Source organism: Anas acuta, chromosome W (genome assembly GCF_963932015.1).
Source record: "Anas acuta chromosome W, bAnaAcu1.1, whole genome shotgun sequence".
NCBI lineage: Eukaryota > Metazoa > Chordata > Aves > Anseriformes > Anatidae > Anas > Anas acuta.
In genome coordinates, this window is record NC_089016.1 from 16,362,274 (window position 1) to 16,380,094 (window position 17,821).

Sequence of the window (17,821 nt, forward strand, 5' to 3'; positions counted from 1 at the left end):
CGGCTGTGCTGCTTCTCTCTAGCATTCTCTCTATGAGAGGCATATCTTGCAATGCAAAAACGACTATTCGTCCCCAGATCGGTGTTATAACTATGCTGTTACATAATTTGATATATGTACAAATGTTCCTGGATAACATTCAGAGGGGTTGCCACATTGTACGGATTACTAATGACGACTTAGCTATATTACTACCTTTATTGCGGTGCAGGAGTGCAGAGCCACAGATTACACTACCAAATGACCACTGGCAGGCTCTTTCACAAATAGCTTCTAAGGTTGCAGCCAGCACTGCCTGCAGACATATAGCAGACGTTGCACTCTCTTTCCTAATTAGCAATCATGTGTCTCATCCATTTCCGGTGATTGGTCAGTGGCAAAAAGAAAAGGGGGAGAGTAAGGGGTGACAAAGACAGAAAACGGTATCAGGAGGATGCCACTGACACTACTAGCACGGGTAATAGGAGTAGTATAAATGACACAGGTGATGGCAAGGGTGGAATGATAGGGCAGCATTGTCGAGTTCTGGTGATTAAGGAGGTATTGGGGAGGCATTGGGGAGGCAAGGACAATCCCCAGACATGGACTGTATATCTCGAAACAAGACACTGGAACTCATGATAAGGAAGCGGCAGACGGACAGAGAAACAAATGTAAGGACTATAAATCTCAAAACTGGACATTGGAATTCATTATAAAGATACAACAAACAGAAGAATTAGCAACAACCAGCTCTCGCAATTAAGAAACGTGCCAATTCAGCAGATTCCTGACCAAAGGTGAAAAGTACACTGTGAGGAAGACTCGGGGTCTTCCTCCCAAAGACCCCTGCCCACGTCCCAAAGACCCCTGCCCACAATTCTTGGAAGGCTCTACGCAGGCGCAAGGTGCCAAAAGGCTAATTAGCATGAGAAGCGAGGGAAGGCGGGGATAGGTAATGCATATGTATAGGTGCTTGTAGAATATTGATAGATTGATTGTATAAATTCAAGACTGCTTTCTGCTTTGGGTATGCACGATAGGTGGAGAGATCCCCCGTGCATCCAGCGCTGCAATAAAGAATATACCACTTAAAGGAATTTCGGCTTCGATCTTTGAATCAATCTGGCACCCCAGATGGGACTACCTCTCTGCCGGACCGCAGGACCCGCTGGGGACAGGACTCCCTAGGGTACCCCCGGGATTTCCCGGAGGGACTCCTCGACTCACCAGATCACTGCGGAGGCAGACAAGGACCCCATCATTGTAAGTGAGTATATTCTTTATTCTGGCTTGGTTTTCTGGTAGACCGGTCGTCTGGAACTGTCTGTAAGTCAGAAGGTGATCTTCTGCGAGGCAGTGTTTGGTATATACTTTGTGGTTAGCACCATAAGTATATGTTTGGGGACCTTAAGGAAGGAGCTCGCTTTAAGGTCCATCTGGAATTGTGTTGTCTATTTCGGTTTTCTGACTCATGGAGTATGGTATTTAACTCTGGTTATTGTTACTGCGATTTTGGCTATTTTTCTGGTGGTAATAGTAGGTTCGTGGCATTGTTATAAGAAAGATATCGTTACGGTGTTACACAGTTCGGTTTTCTGACTTATCGCGTGTGGAATTTGACTCTGACTATTGTTATTGTGATTTTGGCAATATTGCTGGTAATAGTAGCTTTGTGACATCGCTACTGAAAGATATTGCGTGCCTGTAATTTTGTGAGTGATACGTTTTTGTGATACGCTTTTGTAAGTAACACGTGTATTCTGAAAGTGTAAACTGGAAAATGGGGGGGCGAGTAAGCAGTGAAATTCCTAAGAAAAGTACGCTGGGTTGTATTTTGAGTCATTGGAAGGATATAGGGGGGCTCCGTGTGGAAGTGAAAATAAGAAAACCCTGATAAAATATTGTAATCAGTGGTGGCCCCTTTATAAATTACAAGAAGGGGAAAAATGGCCCAAAAATGGGACCTTGAATTACAACACGCTATTGCAATTAATGTTATTCTTAAGGAGGGAAGGGAAATGGGATGAAGTTTCATATGCGGATATGTTTTTTACTCTGAGAAACCACCCAGAATGGCAGAAGGAGTGTGGCATTAATTTGGCCCCACAAGACCCTTTGATTTTATCAATAGAAAAGGATATGAGGAGGGATGGAGTGGGGAAATTAAAGAGGTGTTGTTCGGCATGTAGCATTGGGCAGAGGTGTTTAAAATTAAATGAGCCAGAAGAAAGGATGGAAGATTATGTTTTACCACCTATAAATGGTGATGTAGGTGCTGGAATAGAAGTTGAAGGCGCTGGAAATGACATAGACTCTAAGGGGTTTACTCCGATAAATGCTCGTACACGAAGTAAAATAGGACCAATAATCCAAGCCCCTCTGCGTCAGGCTATGGGAGCTAATGGACCTGCTAGAATTAAAGTACCCTTCACAACTAATGAACTAGATGCCTGGAAGGAGGCGGTGAAAGGGTATCGAGATGATCCAGAGGTAGTGGCTAAAAGATTTGAATTGATTGTGAAAAACTTAGACCCAGATTGGAAGGACATAGAGATAATGCTGGCTGCATTATCAGAAACCGAGAAACAGCTAATAGTTAAAACTGCTAGAACGCAGGTACAAATCCAGGTAGCCTCGGGAGCCCTGCCCGGCACAGTGGAAGTACATGTGCCTAGGGCAGACCCTAATTGGGATTATAATGATGAGAATGATTATAGAATGCTAAAACGATATCAAGAATGGATTAGGATTGCTTTAGAAAATGCAATACCTAAATCTGTGAATTGGTCAAGACTATATACAATAAAACAGGGGACCTCAGAAACCCCATCCGAATTTCTTGAAAGACTGAGGGCAGCAATGCAGAAGTTTACCACTATAGACCCTTCCTCTAAGGGGGGTAGACTTCAATTAGTTTCTCTATTTTTGGGTCAATCGGCGGAAGATATTAGACGAAAACTTCAGAAAATTAAAGAACCAGACGTAAGGGATTTGGAAAGATTAGTAGAAGAAGCCTGGAGAGTGTTTAGAAATCGTGAGGGGAATGAAAGGCAAAAGTTAGGTGAGACGATTGCAGCAGCCACTGTGGCAGCCCTGCGAAAGCAGGAAGAATCTTTTCGAGGCAGGAGAAGGGGGGGGGAAGGTAATGCGACTCCCCTTGCGGGCTGAACAGTGTGCCTATTGTAAAGAGATAGGACACTGGAAAAGGGAATGCCCGAAGCGGCAAGAGGAAAACAAGCTATTAATGGCTACAAAACAATGAAGGAGACTGGGGGACTCTACCCTAGCAGATCCACTGGTTAAAATTAAGCTAGGGAAATTGGGTCGGGAAGTAGAATTTTTAGTAGATACAGGAGCTACATATTCAGTGTTAAATCAGAAGTTGATGCCAGAAGATAAAGATTTTGTGACAGTGGTGGGGGCAACGGGTAGGCACGAAAAAGCTTTCTTTTTAAAGCCATTAGAATATGAATTGGGGAAGCAAATGGGAATACATAGGTTTTTGTATTTGCCGGGATCTCCTAGATCTTTATTGGGACGGGATTTATTAGAGCAATTAGAAGCTGAAATTGTTTTTGAAAAGGGAAGGGTAGAGTTAAGAGTAAAAGAAGACCGACTTATAAGTGCACTAAGTTTGGTATTGATCCAAACTGATTCTTTTAATGAAACCCTTCGGGAAATCCAAGATCAGGTTTATCCAGGGGTGTGGGAATCTGATGTCCCCGGGAAAACAAAGAATGCTGCACCAATAATGGTAAAATTAAAACCAGGAGAAAAGCCAGTAAAGGTTAAGCAGTACCCCCTTAGAATAGAAGATAGAAGAGAAATAAAAGATACAATAGATAAGTTTTTGCAATATGGGTTACTGGTCGAGTGTGAATCGGAATATAATACTCCCATCTTACCAATTAAGAAACCGGATGGGAAGAGTTATAGGTTAGTACAGGACTTGAGAGCAATAAACAGGATCACTGAAGACATACACCCTGTGGTAGCAAACCCTTATACGCTATTGACCAAGTTAAAGGACAAGTTGGTCTGGTTTACTGTGCTGGATTTAAAGGATGCCTTCTTTTGTTTAACCTTGGCCCCAGAAAGCCGAAACCTCTTTGCCTTTGAATGGGAAAATCCTGACTCAGGACGAAAAGTCCAGTTGACAGGGACAGTGCTTCCTCAGGGGTTTAAAAATAGCCCCACGATTTTTGGTAATCAACTTGCAAAGGAACTTGAATCCTGGGAAGCCCCCAATTCTGAGCAATTGGCTAACGGGCAGGGCCCAAAGGGTTATGGTAAATGGGGCTGCGTCAGGCTGGCGGGCGGTCACCAGTGGGGTCCCTCAAGGCTCCATTTTAGGGCCAGTACTTTTCCATATTTTTATAATATAAAAAATTTTTCAATATTTTTATAAACGATCTGGATGTAGGAATAGAAGGTATTTTGAGCAAGTTTGCTGATGACACTAAACTTGGAGGAGTTGTGGACTCTGTTGAGGGTGGAAAGGCCTTGCAGAGGGATCTGGATAGGTTGGAGAGCTGGGCGATCACCAACCGCATGAAGTTCAATAAGAGCAAGTGCCGGGTCCTGCACCTGGGACGGGGAAACCCTGGCTGCACGTACAGACTGGGCGATGAGATGCTGGAGAGCAGCCTAGAAGAGAGGGACCTGGGGGTCGTGGTAGACAGCAAGTTGAATATGAGCCAGCAGTGTGCCCTGGCAGCCAGGAGGGCCAACCGTGTCCTGGGGTGCATCAAGCACGGCATCGCTAGTAGGTCAAGGGAGGTGATTGTCCCGCTCTACTCTGCGCTGGTGCGGCCTCACCTCGAGTACTGTGTGCAGTTCTGGGCACCACAGTATAAAAAGGACATGAAACTGTTGGAGAGTGTCCAGAGGAGGGCTACGAAGATGGTGAAGGGCCTGGAGGGGAAGACGTACGAGGAACGGCTGAGGGCACTGGGCCTGTTCAGCCTGGAGAAGAGGAGGCTGAGGGGAGACCTCATCGCAGTCTACAACTTCCTCGTAAGGGGGTGTCGAGAGGCAGGAGACCTTTTCTCCATTAACACCAGTGACAGGACCCGCGGGAACGGGGTTAAGCTGAGGCAGGGGAAATTTAGGCTTGACATCAGGAGGGGGTTCTTCACAGAGAGGGTGGTTGCACACTGGAACAGGCTCCCCAGGGAAGTGGTCACTGCACCGAGCCTGTCTGAATTTAAGAAGAGATTGGACTGTGCACTTAGTCACATGGTCTGAACTTTTGGGTAGACCTGTGCGGTGTCAAGAGTTGGACTTGATGATCCTTAAGGGTCCCTTCCAACTCAGGATATTCTATGATTCTGCAGGGTTCCTGCTGCAATATGTTGATGATCTCTTGATTGCTACCGAAGACAGGAGAAGCTGCATACAGTGGACGGTGAGCCTCCTTAATTTCCTAGGAATGAATGGATAGCGGGTTTCACAACAGAAGGCACAATTGGTTCAAACCCACGTGACGTACCTAGGATTTGAGATCTCAGGAGGACAACGTGAATTGGGGACGGAACGCAAGGAAGCAATCTGTCGTACCCCAGAACCACAGACTGTTAAAGAATTACGAACTTTCCTAGGAATGACAGGTTGGTGCAGATTATGGATCAATAATTATGGATTAATTGTAAGGCCTTTGTATGATTTAATTAAAGATAACTGCATAAGACTAATATGGACAGGAGAAGCCCGAGCAGCCTTTAAGAAGCTTAAGATGGAGTTGATGCGAGCCCCAGCTCTTGGTTTACCAGATTTGTCTAAACCCTTTTGGTTATACTCCTATGAAAGACAGGGTATGGCCTTAGGGGTACTAGCACAAAAGTTGGGACCTTACAAAAGGGCAGTGGCTTATTTCTCCAAACAATTGGATGAAGTAAGTAAAGGATGGCCAGGCTGCCTGCGAGCAGTGGCAGCCGTAATTATGAATATACAAGAAGCCCGGAAATTTACAATGGGGCAGAAGATAACAGTGTTTGTCTCACACACTGTGTCAGCAGTTTTAGAACAAAAGGGGGCTCATTGGTTATCTCCTCAGAGATTTTTGAAATATCAAGCAATATTGGTAGAACAGGACGATGTGGAAATTGTGATAACTAATATTGTGAATCCAGCCTCTTTTCTTAGCGATGCTCCGGCGGAACCTGTGATTCACGATTGTTTAGAAACTATGGAGACTGTGTATTCCAGCCGACCAGACCTTAAGGAGGAGCCCATTGTTATAAATGGCTCAGGATTCAAATTAGGATTAAATGAAAAATAGGATTTATTAAAAGAATATAAAGGAATAGAGGTAAGCAAACAGCGCTGGGTGCACCGGGAGTCTCCGCTCCACCAGGACGCACACCAGTTACATCAAGCAGCTGATTTTTATGCGCCTAGACTAATACATATTCATTACTACTTCTAAAAAAAATAGATTATTATAATTAGCTTCCGGGGTCCAGTTCCTCCTACTGGAGCATGCGCATCAGTCTCCTCTGGGGGTCTCTAGGGGTCTTTCATGCTGAAGGCTCGTAGTCTTCCTCTCACCTTTGTACTCACTCGGCACCATTCCAAGTTTATGGAACACTCTCTGCAGGTTTTGTCTCCCAACCGTCCTTCAGCTTCTTTTTTCTTCCTCTTAATCTCTTGGCCCCCCTGGCCAGATACCAAAGATCCACATAGTATCTCATAACAGTCACCAGCAGTCACCAGTTATTATCAGTTGTTCTGAAACTCCCAAACAGCTTGACGACTCACGAGCAATTAAAACATTCTTTCCCAGCTATTCACAGTCACATCTATAGCAGTGTTAAATCAATCTGGAAGAAGACAGAAAAAAACTGTAACTGTTTGAATTGAAATTGACTAGAATGAGGGGGAGACTGGGACACACTGCATCTGTGGTTCAAGAATTAAATTGCCAGTGCAGGGCCCAGAGGCAGACAGGATTCAAACAGAATTGTTCTTTATGGACATGAATTTATGGACACGAATTGGAATTGTTAAAACATTCCTCACAATTCTCAAACAATAAAAAACACTGCTAGGCAAGGTTTAGGGGCTTATGGCACGGAGACAAGGGGTAACAACTATAGCGTTTGGAACAATCGTACAGCTATGGCCTTACCTCCTGATGTTTTTCTGATTTGCAGGGATAGGGCCTGGTAAGGTATCCCTGCAAATGCTATCGGACGTCCATGTTACTTAGGTAAACTTACTATATTTGATCCTAGCTTGTCGCAGTTGCGTGAGATCACCAGACATAAATGGGTATTGCTCGCAATGGATTGCAACGATAATGTTGAGTTGCTTGGTGTTGCAGCTAGAGCAGCATTGGCAATTTTCGTGCCAGGAGTGGCATCTGCGGCCGCACTTAACAACTTAGAAAAATTGGTATGCTGGGCCAAGAAACAAGCCCATGCCGCGACAGAGATACTTGAGGAGATGTTACCAGATCAAAATAGTCTGCGACATGCGCTCTTACAGGATCAAGCTGCTATTGACTTTTTGCTTTTGGCTCAAGGGCATGGGTGTGAGGACTTTGAGGGAATGTGCTGTTTGAACCTTTTTGATCATAATGAGTCAATTCACAAATCCATTACTTTCCTGAAAGAGCACATGAGAAAGATTCAATATGAAATCATTCCTTTCAACCAATGGCTGTTGAGGGATTTTTGAAACAGCAAAAATCCCATGGCTTGCTGCAGCTGAGCAAACCAAGCTACCAGGGCAACTATGAGAAGTTCCCATGACATTGTTCCCACATCGCCCAATTGAGGAATTTAGAAAAATATTGTTACCAGCAGCTGGCTTCAAGGACAAGGTCTACGTGACTGCTAATCACAAGGGGGTTGTTTTCTTGCAGGTGGGGTTGTTTTCTTGCAGTTGTTTGTCTGAGTGCTTTTGACCAATAATCTTGTGTGAGACACTATCCGCCCCCGGTAAGTTCGCTATAAAACCTAGGCTATTCGGGTAATAAAATGGAGCATGATCTGACCATACTAGTGTCTGTCGTGCTTTCGGCCGTTCTTCCTGCAACATATGGCCTCTTATTGAAGGTCCATGTAATAAAATATAGTATTCCTAATTTTGGTCTTAACTGTGCAAGTGTCACATAAATACAAAATTGGCACTTACTGTTACTTAAGTTGGGTTGCAAATAGCCTAAATACTCTCTAGCCTAGAGGTGGGTTCAACTGAGCAGGGATTATACACTTAAAAGAATGGGAGAATGTATGTTGCCTATATTTTTGCTGTAATTTTTGTCTAGTATAGCTGGACCTCAAGTTCAGGGTTGTTTACATCAGCATCTAAAAACAAACTCCATACTAAGTAATTAAACCACGGTAAATGAAACTACCCATACTGTCATTCCCCCACATGTCCTAGAAGAGTTTTTGGAGAACTGATGATTCATCATTTATGATGGTTGATTTCTATCATAGAATTTTTTAAGACTGTATACCCTCTGACATATTTTTGCTGTCAGACTACTTAAAATGATTTTTCACGAGAAACATTTCTTTGCTCTTTTTTGATTGCTCTTCTTAAGTTGTGATATTATTCAATTTGACTCATGTAAGGTTGCTTTTTCCTTGGCAGGTATTTGGAATGGAGTTAGTTGGCTGCTTGTTTTCTCAAAACTGGAATATACGAGAGATGGCACTTAGACGTCTTTCCCATGATGTTAGTGGTGCTCTATTACTGGCTAATGGAGAAAGCACTGGAAATTCTGGAAGTAGCAATGGAAACAACAAAAGTGTTGGAGCTCTGGGAGCAGCTAGTGGGTCATCTCAGAACACTACCTCAGAAGATGTTGTGGTTAAATCCTGCTGCAGTGTGCTGTCCATGGTCTGTTCTGACCCTGTCTACAAAGTGTATGTTGCTGCTTTAGCAAGTAGCTGTTTACTCATGATATTCTAGTAATTTCAAAGCTGCTTCATTTTTGAAGGGGAAGGAAAAGGACATGTATGAAGTCAAGAATGCTAATTATTGTTGTTGAGCATCACTGCTGACAACTATTAACTATCATCTGAAAGTGGGATGAACAAAATTCTCAGGAAGGTTGAATTGGCATGACTCCACTGGCCAAATATAAGGAAATGCTTGCTACAGTGTTTAGCATTAACAGTAATTGTATGACCAGGTCACTTGCTAGTCACAAAGAGTACATGACTAATCCTAAGAGTGAATGCATATTAAGCTATTTATCCTTTTAACATTTCAGTCATATTTTAATGTAATTTATATGAATCTATTCACAACTTAAAAAAAAAAGAGCAAACAACAACAACAACAAAAAACTATTTGTGTAGCTAATTTAATGTCATATATGTTGTTTTTTCTCCTTTCTCTTAGAAAACCTTAAGAGCCATGCTGGTGTATACACTTTGTCATACTTTCGCAGAGAGAACTAAACTACGGCAACTTCTCAAGCCAGTTGTAGAGACAATATTAGTTAAATGTGCAGATGGCAACAGGTATGGTGTCTCAAATTCATTTTGGATTGTTACTGAAATGTCTTGCAGCTTCATTTGTTGCTATTTTGTGTGAAACCAGAAGACTATTTATAGGTGGTGGTGAAATAAAGTGTATGGATAATAAGTATAAATTTATCATTGTATGGTTTTGTTAAAATCTAGTTGCTAAAGCCAACTTCAGTCTTGAAAGATGTAGGATTTGAACACATCTGATTATATTTTTCCAGCATTTACAGATCTTAAATGATGCTTTGCTTTCACAAGGACTTTGTGCCTTAAAATGAAAGAAGATATGTTGGGTGCAGTCATCAACCATCCCCTCCCTCTCAGTTAGTTGGACTGTTTTGGTCTAATTCTCATGAATCTCCTTTAAAACTTTTTCGCAAGTACCAATAATCAAATTTTATATATTTAATATATTTGCATGTGTTTCTTACTTCAACAAAAGCTGCTGTAGATCTGTTTCATTAAGTGTTAACATAATGCTGTTACTTTTTATTTCATAGTATAATGTTAGGAGATGGCTATTCTGAGTGAATGCCTTTGGCAGGTCTGGCTTGAGCAGGCTTTGTCTTGTCCCAAGCTACCCTGTCTGCTCTGTCAGTCTCAGCGCTACTGAAGATGTGTAAAGGCCAAGCGAGAGAGCTGGCAGTTGGGAGAACAATACTTAAAATCTGGTAATAATAGCTCTTCATACATAAATGAATTATAATTACAAGCAAATATACTGAAGTGTTTTAAATTAAGTACTGGATTTATCCAAAATCAGCATGGCAAAGAGAATGGTGTTGTTCTTTGGAGGTTCGGGTGGGGTTGGTTTGGGCACACATGTATTTCTGTGTGACACAGTTCTGATCTTTATGGAATTTAGACTGTGAACATATCAAATCCTTATTTTTATCAACTTTTTTTTTTTTTTTTTTAGGGTCCATTGGTATTGGTGGTGTTGATTATGTCTTAAACTGTATTCTTGGAACCCAAACTGATTCTAGCAACTGGCAAGCACTACTGGGGCGACTTTGTCTTATAGACAGACTTCTGTTGGAATTTTCTGGTGAATTTTATCCCCAAATTGTCTGTGGAGATGATTTACAGGCTGATACTGTAGTAAACAGGTACTTGCTTACACTATTTGACTATTTGTAGTTGAACGTTGTTGGTGATCTCTTCAAAAAATAGTGGTTTTAATATCTGTAAACAAGTAGTGCATATTTACATGCAAAAGTGCACATACTTTAGAGTAAATGGTTACCATTTTTAAACTTCTGACCTGTCAAACAATTCTGAAGCACGAGTGCAGCAGTAAGTCTTTGCTCTGCTACTGCAGAACTGACAGCTAAATGCATTGTCCTGAAATGGCTTTCTTAGCACTAGTTAACTAGAGCATTGTATAAAACGCTACTTTTTTTTTTATACTTTTTTTTTTTTAAAAATTTCAGGTATAAGAAACTTCTCTCCCTCTTAAATTTTGCCTTGCAGTCAATTGACAATTCCCACTCAAGGATTGGTAAACTATCATGGAGAGTATTTTTGAGTGCAGCAAGAATTGTCGCAAGAGTACCTCATGTTTTTGTAAAGCTGTTAGAAATGCTGAGTGTGACAAGCTCAACTCATTATGCAAGGGTGCGTTGACGTCTGATGGCAATTGCAGATGAAATGGAAATTGCAGAAGCCATCCAGCTAGGCATGGGAGAAATGCAGTCTAGGGAGTGCCAACATAAAGTCTTTTTGCAGCTACCTGTACCAGATAACTCTCCAGAAGCTGCAGAAAGTAATACTCCTAACAATACTGTCCAGTTATCAGGGAAAAGTTGGAAAGGTTTAAGTGATTAAAAACTGAGTGCCACTCCAGAGGACGTTTTAAAGACATTGGCTGGTCTTGCTGTGGGACTTCCCATTTCATCAACTGAGCAAACAAAGACAACTGTTCAAACAAAAGGAAAACTCCACAGTCAGTGTTTGAACTCTTCTCCCTCATCCAGTCATTCCCAGTCACTATTCCCAATGCTTCTCTCTCCTTCAAATCCATCTGTCCCAGCTGTCACTGTAACAGAAGTCTCTAAACTCAGATCTTAGGGATTCATTCCCACCAAAATCCCCTCACCTTCTTCTCAAACACAGCGGAAACTTTCTTTCCAGTTTCAGAGAAGGTGTTCTGAAAATAAAGAACCAGAGGAACTTTCTCCAGTTTTTATCCAAGCCAGGCCACTGCCATCCAGTCACATACACAGGCCAAAGCCATCACAACCCGCTCCAAGCAATATGAACAAGCAGGGAGAAACCTCAAAAAACAGTATGACACTTATGACACTTCACCTGGATGATATCTCAAAGTTTGATGGCAGTAGTAGTAATAGCAGTGTAGTTATACCAAGGGATGGTGTTCACACCAGTAGATGAGAAATGTTGGTTGGATATTAATACAGAGCTCAACTCCAGTATTGAAGACCTACTCGAGGCCTCCATGCCAACAAGTGATGGCACAGTTACATTCAAGTCTGAAGTTGCAGTTCTTTCTCCTGAGCAGGAAGAAAATTATGACACTTATAAAGATGATGTAAATCATAATCAAAAATGCAAGGAAGAGATGGAAGCTGAAGAGGAGGAAGCTTTAGCTATTGCTCTGGCAATGTCAGTGTCTCAAGATGCACTGCCAATAATTCCCCAACTACAGGTTGAAAATGGTGAAGAAATCATAATTATTCAGCAGGATGTAAGTATACATATGGGAATGTAACATGTCTCTGTTGTGGTTTAACCCATCAGGCAGCTAAGCACCACACAGCCATTTACTCACTCCCCACCCCCCACAGCTTGTTTTTGTTTTTTTTTGTTTTTTTTTTTTTTTTTAAAAAAGTAAAACTTGTGGCTTGAGATAAAGACAGTTTAATAGGACAGAAAAGGAAGGGAAAATAATAATAATGATAATAATTATATATATATATATATAACAAGTGATGTACAATGCAATTGCTCACCACCTGCTGACTGATGCCCAGCCCCTCCCTGAGCAGAGCAGTGCACACACACACATACACCAGTTTTTTATTGTTCAGCATGATGTCCAATGGGATATGGAATATCCCTTTGGCCAGTCTGGGTCAGCTGTCCTGGTTGTGTCGCCTCCCAGCTTCTTGTGCACCCCCACCCTCCTCTCTGGCAGGGCAGCATGAGAAGCTGAATATATGTTTGTTTGCAAGTATACAAAATCACAAGAAATAAGAATAGAGAGAGAAAGGAGTATTTTATAAAAGTTCACAAAATATTTGAGTATATTGACTTGAGGGAGTAAGACAGGTGCTGGAAGCTTATGAGGCTACATGCCTAGGAAAGGCAGCAGAATTGGTAGCGTTGCTGGGAAGAAGAAAGAAATCTCATGTTGGTTTTTGTGATCATTTGCATGAGGTAACAACACGTGAAGCACAAAATGCCAGGAGTAAATTAAGTAGAAAACATGATTTTGGTTGTGTTTAGTGCAGATGATAACAAACAAAAAAAAATAAATAGACATGAGATTAGGAATAGAAAAAAAGTCTAGCTTCTATTTGTGTCTTTACATCTTGTCTTTCATCTTCAGTTAATAACACAGAGGATGTGCTCTTTTCTTACATATGGTAGGAATGTGTGGATTATAGAAGATGTGGATTATATGGTGTTCTAGTCTCAACTGAAACATATAACATGCAATGTAAATAACTGTAAGGGAGAGGAGAGGAATATAAACTTGGATATATCATAGCCTTCCAGAATGTCTACATTTTAGATGCATGCTAGTAAACATGTAATTGATTTGCAGACACCAGAAACCCTGCCTGGACATAACAAAGCAAAACACCATTACAGAGAAGATTCAGAATGGCTTAAAGGTCAGCAAATTAGTCTTGGAGCTTTCTCTTCCTGTTACCAAGCACAGGATGTAGGAACAGGGACATTAATGGCTGTAAAACAGGTAAATATTTCACATTCTTGAATGTATTCTGCTTGCTCTTCAATATTTTTTTTGAATATTAAATATAAAAACCTTTTGCTCTCACAAACTGTTCCCTACTTCCTCTGCTCCCCACTCCAGAGATTCTGTTGGTATTTCCCCAGAAGATTGCTCTTACTTTTTCTATGACTGTCTCATATGGAGATGCATTCTCAGCTGAAGGGACTTGAGGTTAGAAGAACAATTGCAGTTTTTGGATGGTGAACAGAGATGGAAAACCATCCATTGTCATTACTGTACTGAATGGGTTGTGGGAGGGGGCGTGGTTACACAACTGGTAATTATATAAAGTAAATCTGAATATCATATTTCAAAACAGGTGACGTATGTCAGGAACACATCATCTGAGCAAGAAGAGGTAGCCAAAGCACTGAGGGAGGAGATATGGATGATGAGTCATCTGAACCATCCTAATATTATTCGCATGTTGGGTGCTACATGTGAGAAGAGCAACTATAACCTCTTTATTGAATGGATGGCTGGTAAACAACTACATGCCAAATAAAATTAAAGTATCGGTTGTCTTGGAACTATGTAGTTTCATACTGCAAAATATTCCATGCATTGCTTCAGTTCGGAAAGTTATGTTTTTATTGCTGATTTAAAGATTTGTGCTAATTAAAGCATAAAGATTTACTTACAAAACAGTTTAAGTGGTCATAGCAATATTCTTACTGGCATCTTTCATTTGATTTGGAATTATCCATGCATAATTTGTCATACAGTTAATGTAGTTTAAAGCCCTGAACAAAAAATCAATTACATTTTCCTAAATTTCTGCATCTAAAAGAGGAATTAAACTTTGAGATACAGACTCTTCAGCTTTCTATATTTCCAACTGTTGCATTTTCTGTGTAGCTGTGTAATTTTAAATGATTATTAAAAATAACTTTCCTAGAAAGTTTGCGATGCCGGTCACTTGTTTTTGTCCCAAGCATTTTCTTTAAAATTGTGTGAGGGGACATGCAAAAGCACTTGAGAACTTAAAGTAAGTTTCTAATAATAGGTAGTAAACAGGTGGGGTGTTTTTACCGTGCTGGGCAGCTAAACTCTACCACAACTGCTGTCTCACTCCCCCCCCTCAAAAGAAGAGGGGAAGAAGAAAGTATGATGGAAAGAAAAAAACAACTCACAGGTTAAGATAAGAATAATTTAATTAAAGAGGGAAAAAAAAAAAAAAAAAGCAAAGGGCATGCTGAAGAAAAGGGGAAAGAAAAAAAATCATTCTATATTTCCCATCAACGAGTGTTGTTAGGCCATGTCCTGGGAAGCAGGGCCTCAATACGCATAGGGGATGTTTGGAAGGACAGATATCTTCACAATGAGAGCCCCGCCCTCCTTCCCCTTTCCCACCTTTTATTGCTGAATGTGACATCATATGGTATGGAATATCCCTTTGGTTGGTTTAGGTCAGCTGCCCTGGTGATGTCCCCTCCCCACTGGCTTTGGGGGGTTTGGAGAGAGTCTTGATGTTGTGCCAGCACTGCTCAGCAATAGCAAAAACATTGGTGTGATATCAGGGCTGTTCCAGCTACAAGTGCAGAGCACAACACTATATGGGTCGTTGCAGGGAAAGTTAACTCCATTCCAGCCACACCCAGTACAACAGGATGCTTCAGGAAAACCATGTTAAAATACTATCTGTTTAACTATCTGTTAAGTGGTACTTTAGTAGTAATTATTTTTCATTATTGTATATGGCAGGGCCAAGTAAGTTTATATCTTTTATTTTTTTAGAAGGAGCTTTATTTTCTGAATGGGACTATATGTCATTGCAGTCTGGTTAACAAGACTAGATTTGGTGTTTTCATAGAATCACAGAATGGCTTGGGTTGAAAGGGACCTTAAAGATCATCTAATTCCAACCCCCCTGCCATGATCAAGGACACTTTCCTCTAGACCAGGTTGCTCAAAGCCCCATCCAGCCTGGCCTTAAACATTTCCAGGGATGGGAGATCCAAAACTTCTCTGGGCAACTTGTTCCAGTGCCTTACCACCCTCAGAGTAAAGAATTTCTTCCTAATATCTAATCTAAGTCTACCCTCTTTTAGCTTAAAGCCATTATTCCTTGTCCAATACCACACTTCCTGACAGACTCCCTTTCCAGCTTTCCTGTAGGCCCCCTTTAGGTACTGGAAGGCTGCAATGAGATCTCCCTGGAGCCTTCTCCTCCAGGCTGAACAACCCCAACTCTCTCAGCCTGTCTTTGTAGGAGAGATATTCCAGCCCTCTAATCACCTCTGTGGCCCTCCTCTGAACTCGTTCCATGTTCTTCTTGTGCTAGGGGCCCCAGATCCAAACACAGTACTCCAGGTGGGGTCTCATGAGAGCAGAGTAGAGAGAGGAGAATCACCTCCCTCAACCGTCTCGCCATGCTTCTTTTGATGCAGCCCAGGATATGGTTGACTTTCTGGGCTTCAAGCGCACAATGCCTGCTCATGTTGATCTTCTCATCAACCAAGACCCCCAGGTCCTTCTCATCAGGGCTGCTCTCAATCCATTCTCCTCCAAGCCTGTATTTGTGCTTGGGATTGCCTCAACCCAGCTGCAGGACCTTGAACTTGGTCTTGTTGAACTTCTAATGAGGTTTGCATGGACCCAACTCTCAAGCCTGTCCAGGACCCTCTGGATGGCATTTCTTCCCTCCAGCACGTCAACCGCACCACACAGCTTGGTGTCATCGGCAAACTTGCTGAGGGTGCACTCAACCTCACTGTCCATGTCACCTAGAGAGATCATCTAGTTCCAACCCCCTCCCCCCGCCACCCACTAGATCAGGTTGCCCAGGGTCCCATCTAACCTGTCCTTGAACACCTCCAGGGATGGGGCATCCACAGCTTCTCTGTGTAATCTGTTACCTTCCTCAGTGAAGAATTTCCTCCTAACATCTAATCCAAATCTACCCTCTTTTAGTTTAAAACTGTTTCCCCTTATTCTATCATTATCTGCCCCTGTAAAATGTCACTCCCCAAATCACACTCTCCAAATTTCCATCAAAGGATCTTTTATATATCCTTATTTCCTTATGAAAGAAGGCATTGCACCTTAACTTATGTTCTTCGGCAGAAATCACTTAGCAATACCAGAGTGCTAACAAGCAAAGCCCAAATATGTGTTATTACAATCAATAGTGCAGAAAATATTTTCTTGAAACTAAGGGTGTTTTTTGTATTTTCTTTGTGTGTGTATTTTTTTAACTTATCTCATTTTTTCTTAATTTTTAAAGTTTATGTTTTATGAAATAATATTGCTTAGATAATGAAATGTCTTTGCATCATTCAAGTGCAGGTTATATTACAGTACTTCGAGAAGCACGGTGGAAATTCAAATCCTTGAGGATCTATATGCCAGTATTTAGTATACTAAAGTATTCATACTTTTTTTTTAAGGAAGGATGAAATTATTAGGAAGCATAAAGACCTATGCCATTATAATGTGTACAGTTCCAGGCAGAAAGTAATTAAGTAATCAACTATATTACTTTTTACCTAGAGAATTTTTTAACATATTTTTAAGAGGAGAAATCTAGGTATAAATTAGGAATACCGATACCAAGCTCCAAATTTAGGAGGCAGTGTCGCATTCTACTAATACAAATTGTGTTGATAAATTCCTTTGTTATCTTCTAGGGGGTTCAGTTGCTCATTTATCAAGTAAATATGGAGCCTTCAAAGAATCAGTTATTATTAATTACACAGAACAACTCTTATGTGGCCTTTCTTACCTACATGAGAATCAGATAATCCATAGAAATGTTAAAATTAAGAATTATTTAGAGTATCTTTTAAAAAGTAATATTTGGAAGGCAACATCTATTTTGGCTTGACACCTATTGCTTCTCTTGTATGCCATTTCAAGAGTAGTATCGCTATTGGGTTTATCTGATAATACTTAAGAACCTTTACTTTACAGAAATTAACCAGAACATTCATGGAGTGCTTGGGAACTGCTGTTGCCAGCACATGGAGTGCTGAGCCAATAGTTTAGAAAAGTTGGTTTTCTGGATTTTTTCAAATAAAATATAAAGTTACCATATAGCTTTAAAGATTAGTTACAGAATCACAGAATTACTAGGTTGGAAGAGACCTCAAGATCATTGAGTCCAACCTCTGACCTAACACTAACAGTCCCCACTAAACCATATCCCTAAGCTCTACATCTAAACGTCTTTAAAAGACTTCCAGGGATGGTGACTCCACCACTTCCCTGGGCAGCCTGTTCCAATGTCTAACAACCCTTTTGGTAAAGAAGTTCTTCCTAACATCCAGCCTAAAACTCCCCTGGCGCAACTTAAGCCCATTCCCCCTCGTCCTGTCACCAGGCACGTGGGAGAAGAGACCAACCCCCACCTCTCTACAGCCTCCTTTAA

The 17,821-nt window shown here is 41.3% G+C and overlaps 1 pseudogene; it reads left to right on the forward strand.

The window, feature by feature from the left end:
• LOC137846926 (mitogen-activated protein kinase kinase kinase 1-like) overlaps positions 1 to 17,278 on the forward strand; it is a 270,989-nt pseudogene extending 253,711 nt beyond the window's left edge.
• Positions 17,279 to 17,821: the final 543 nt, after the last annotated feature.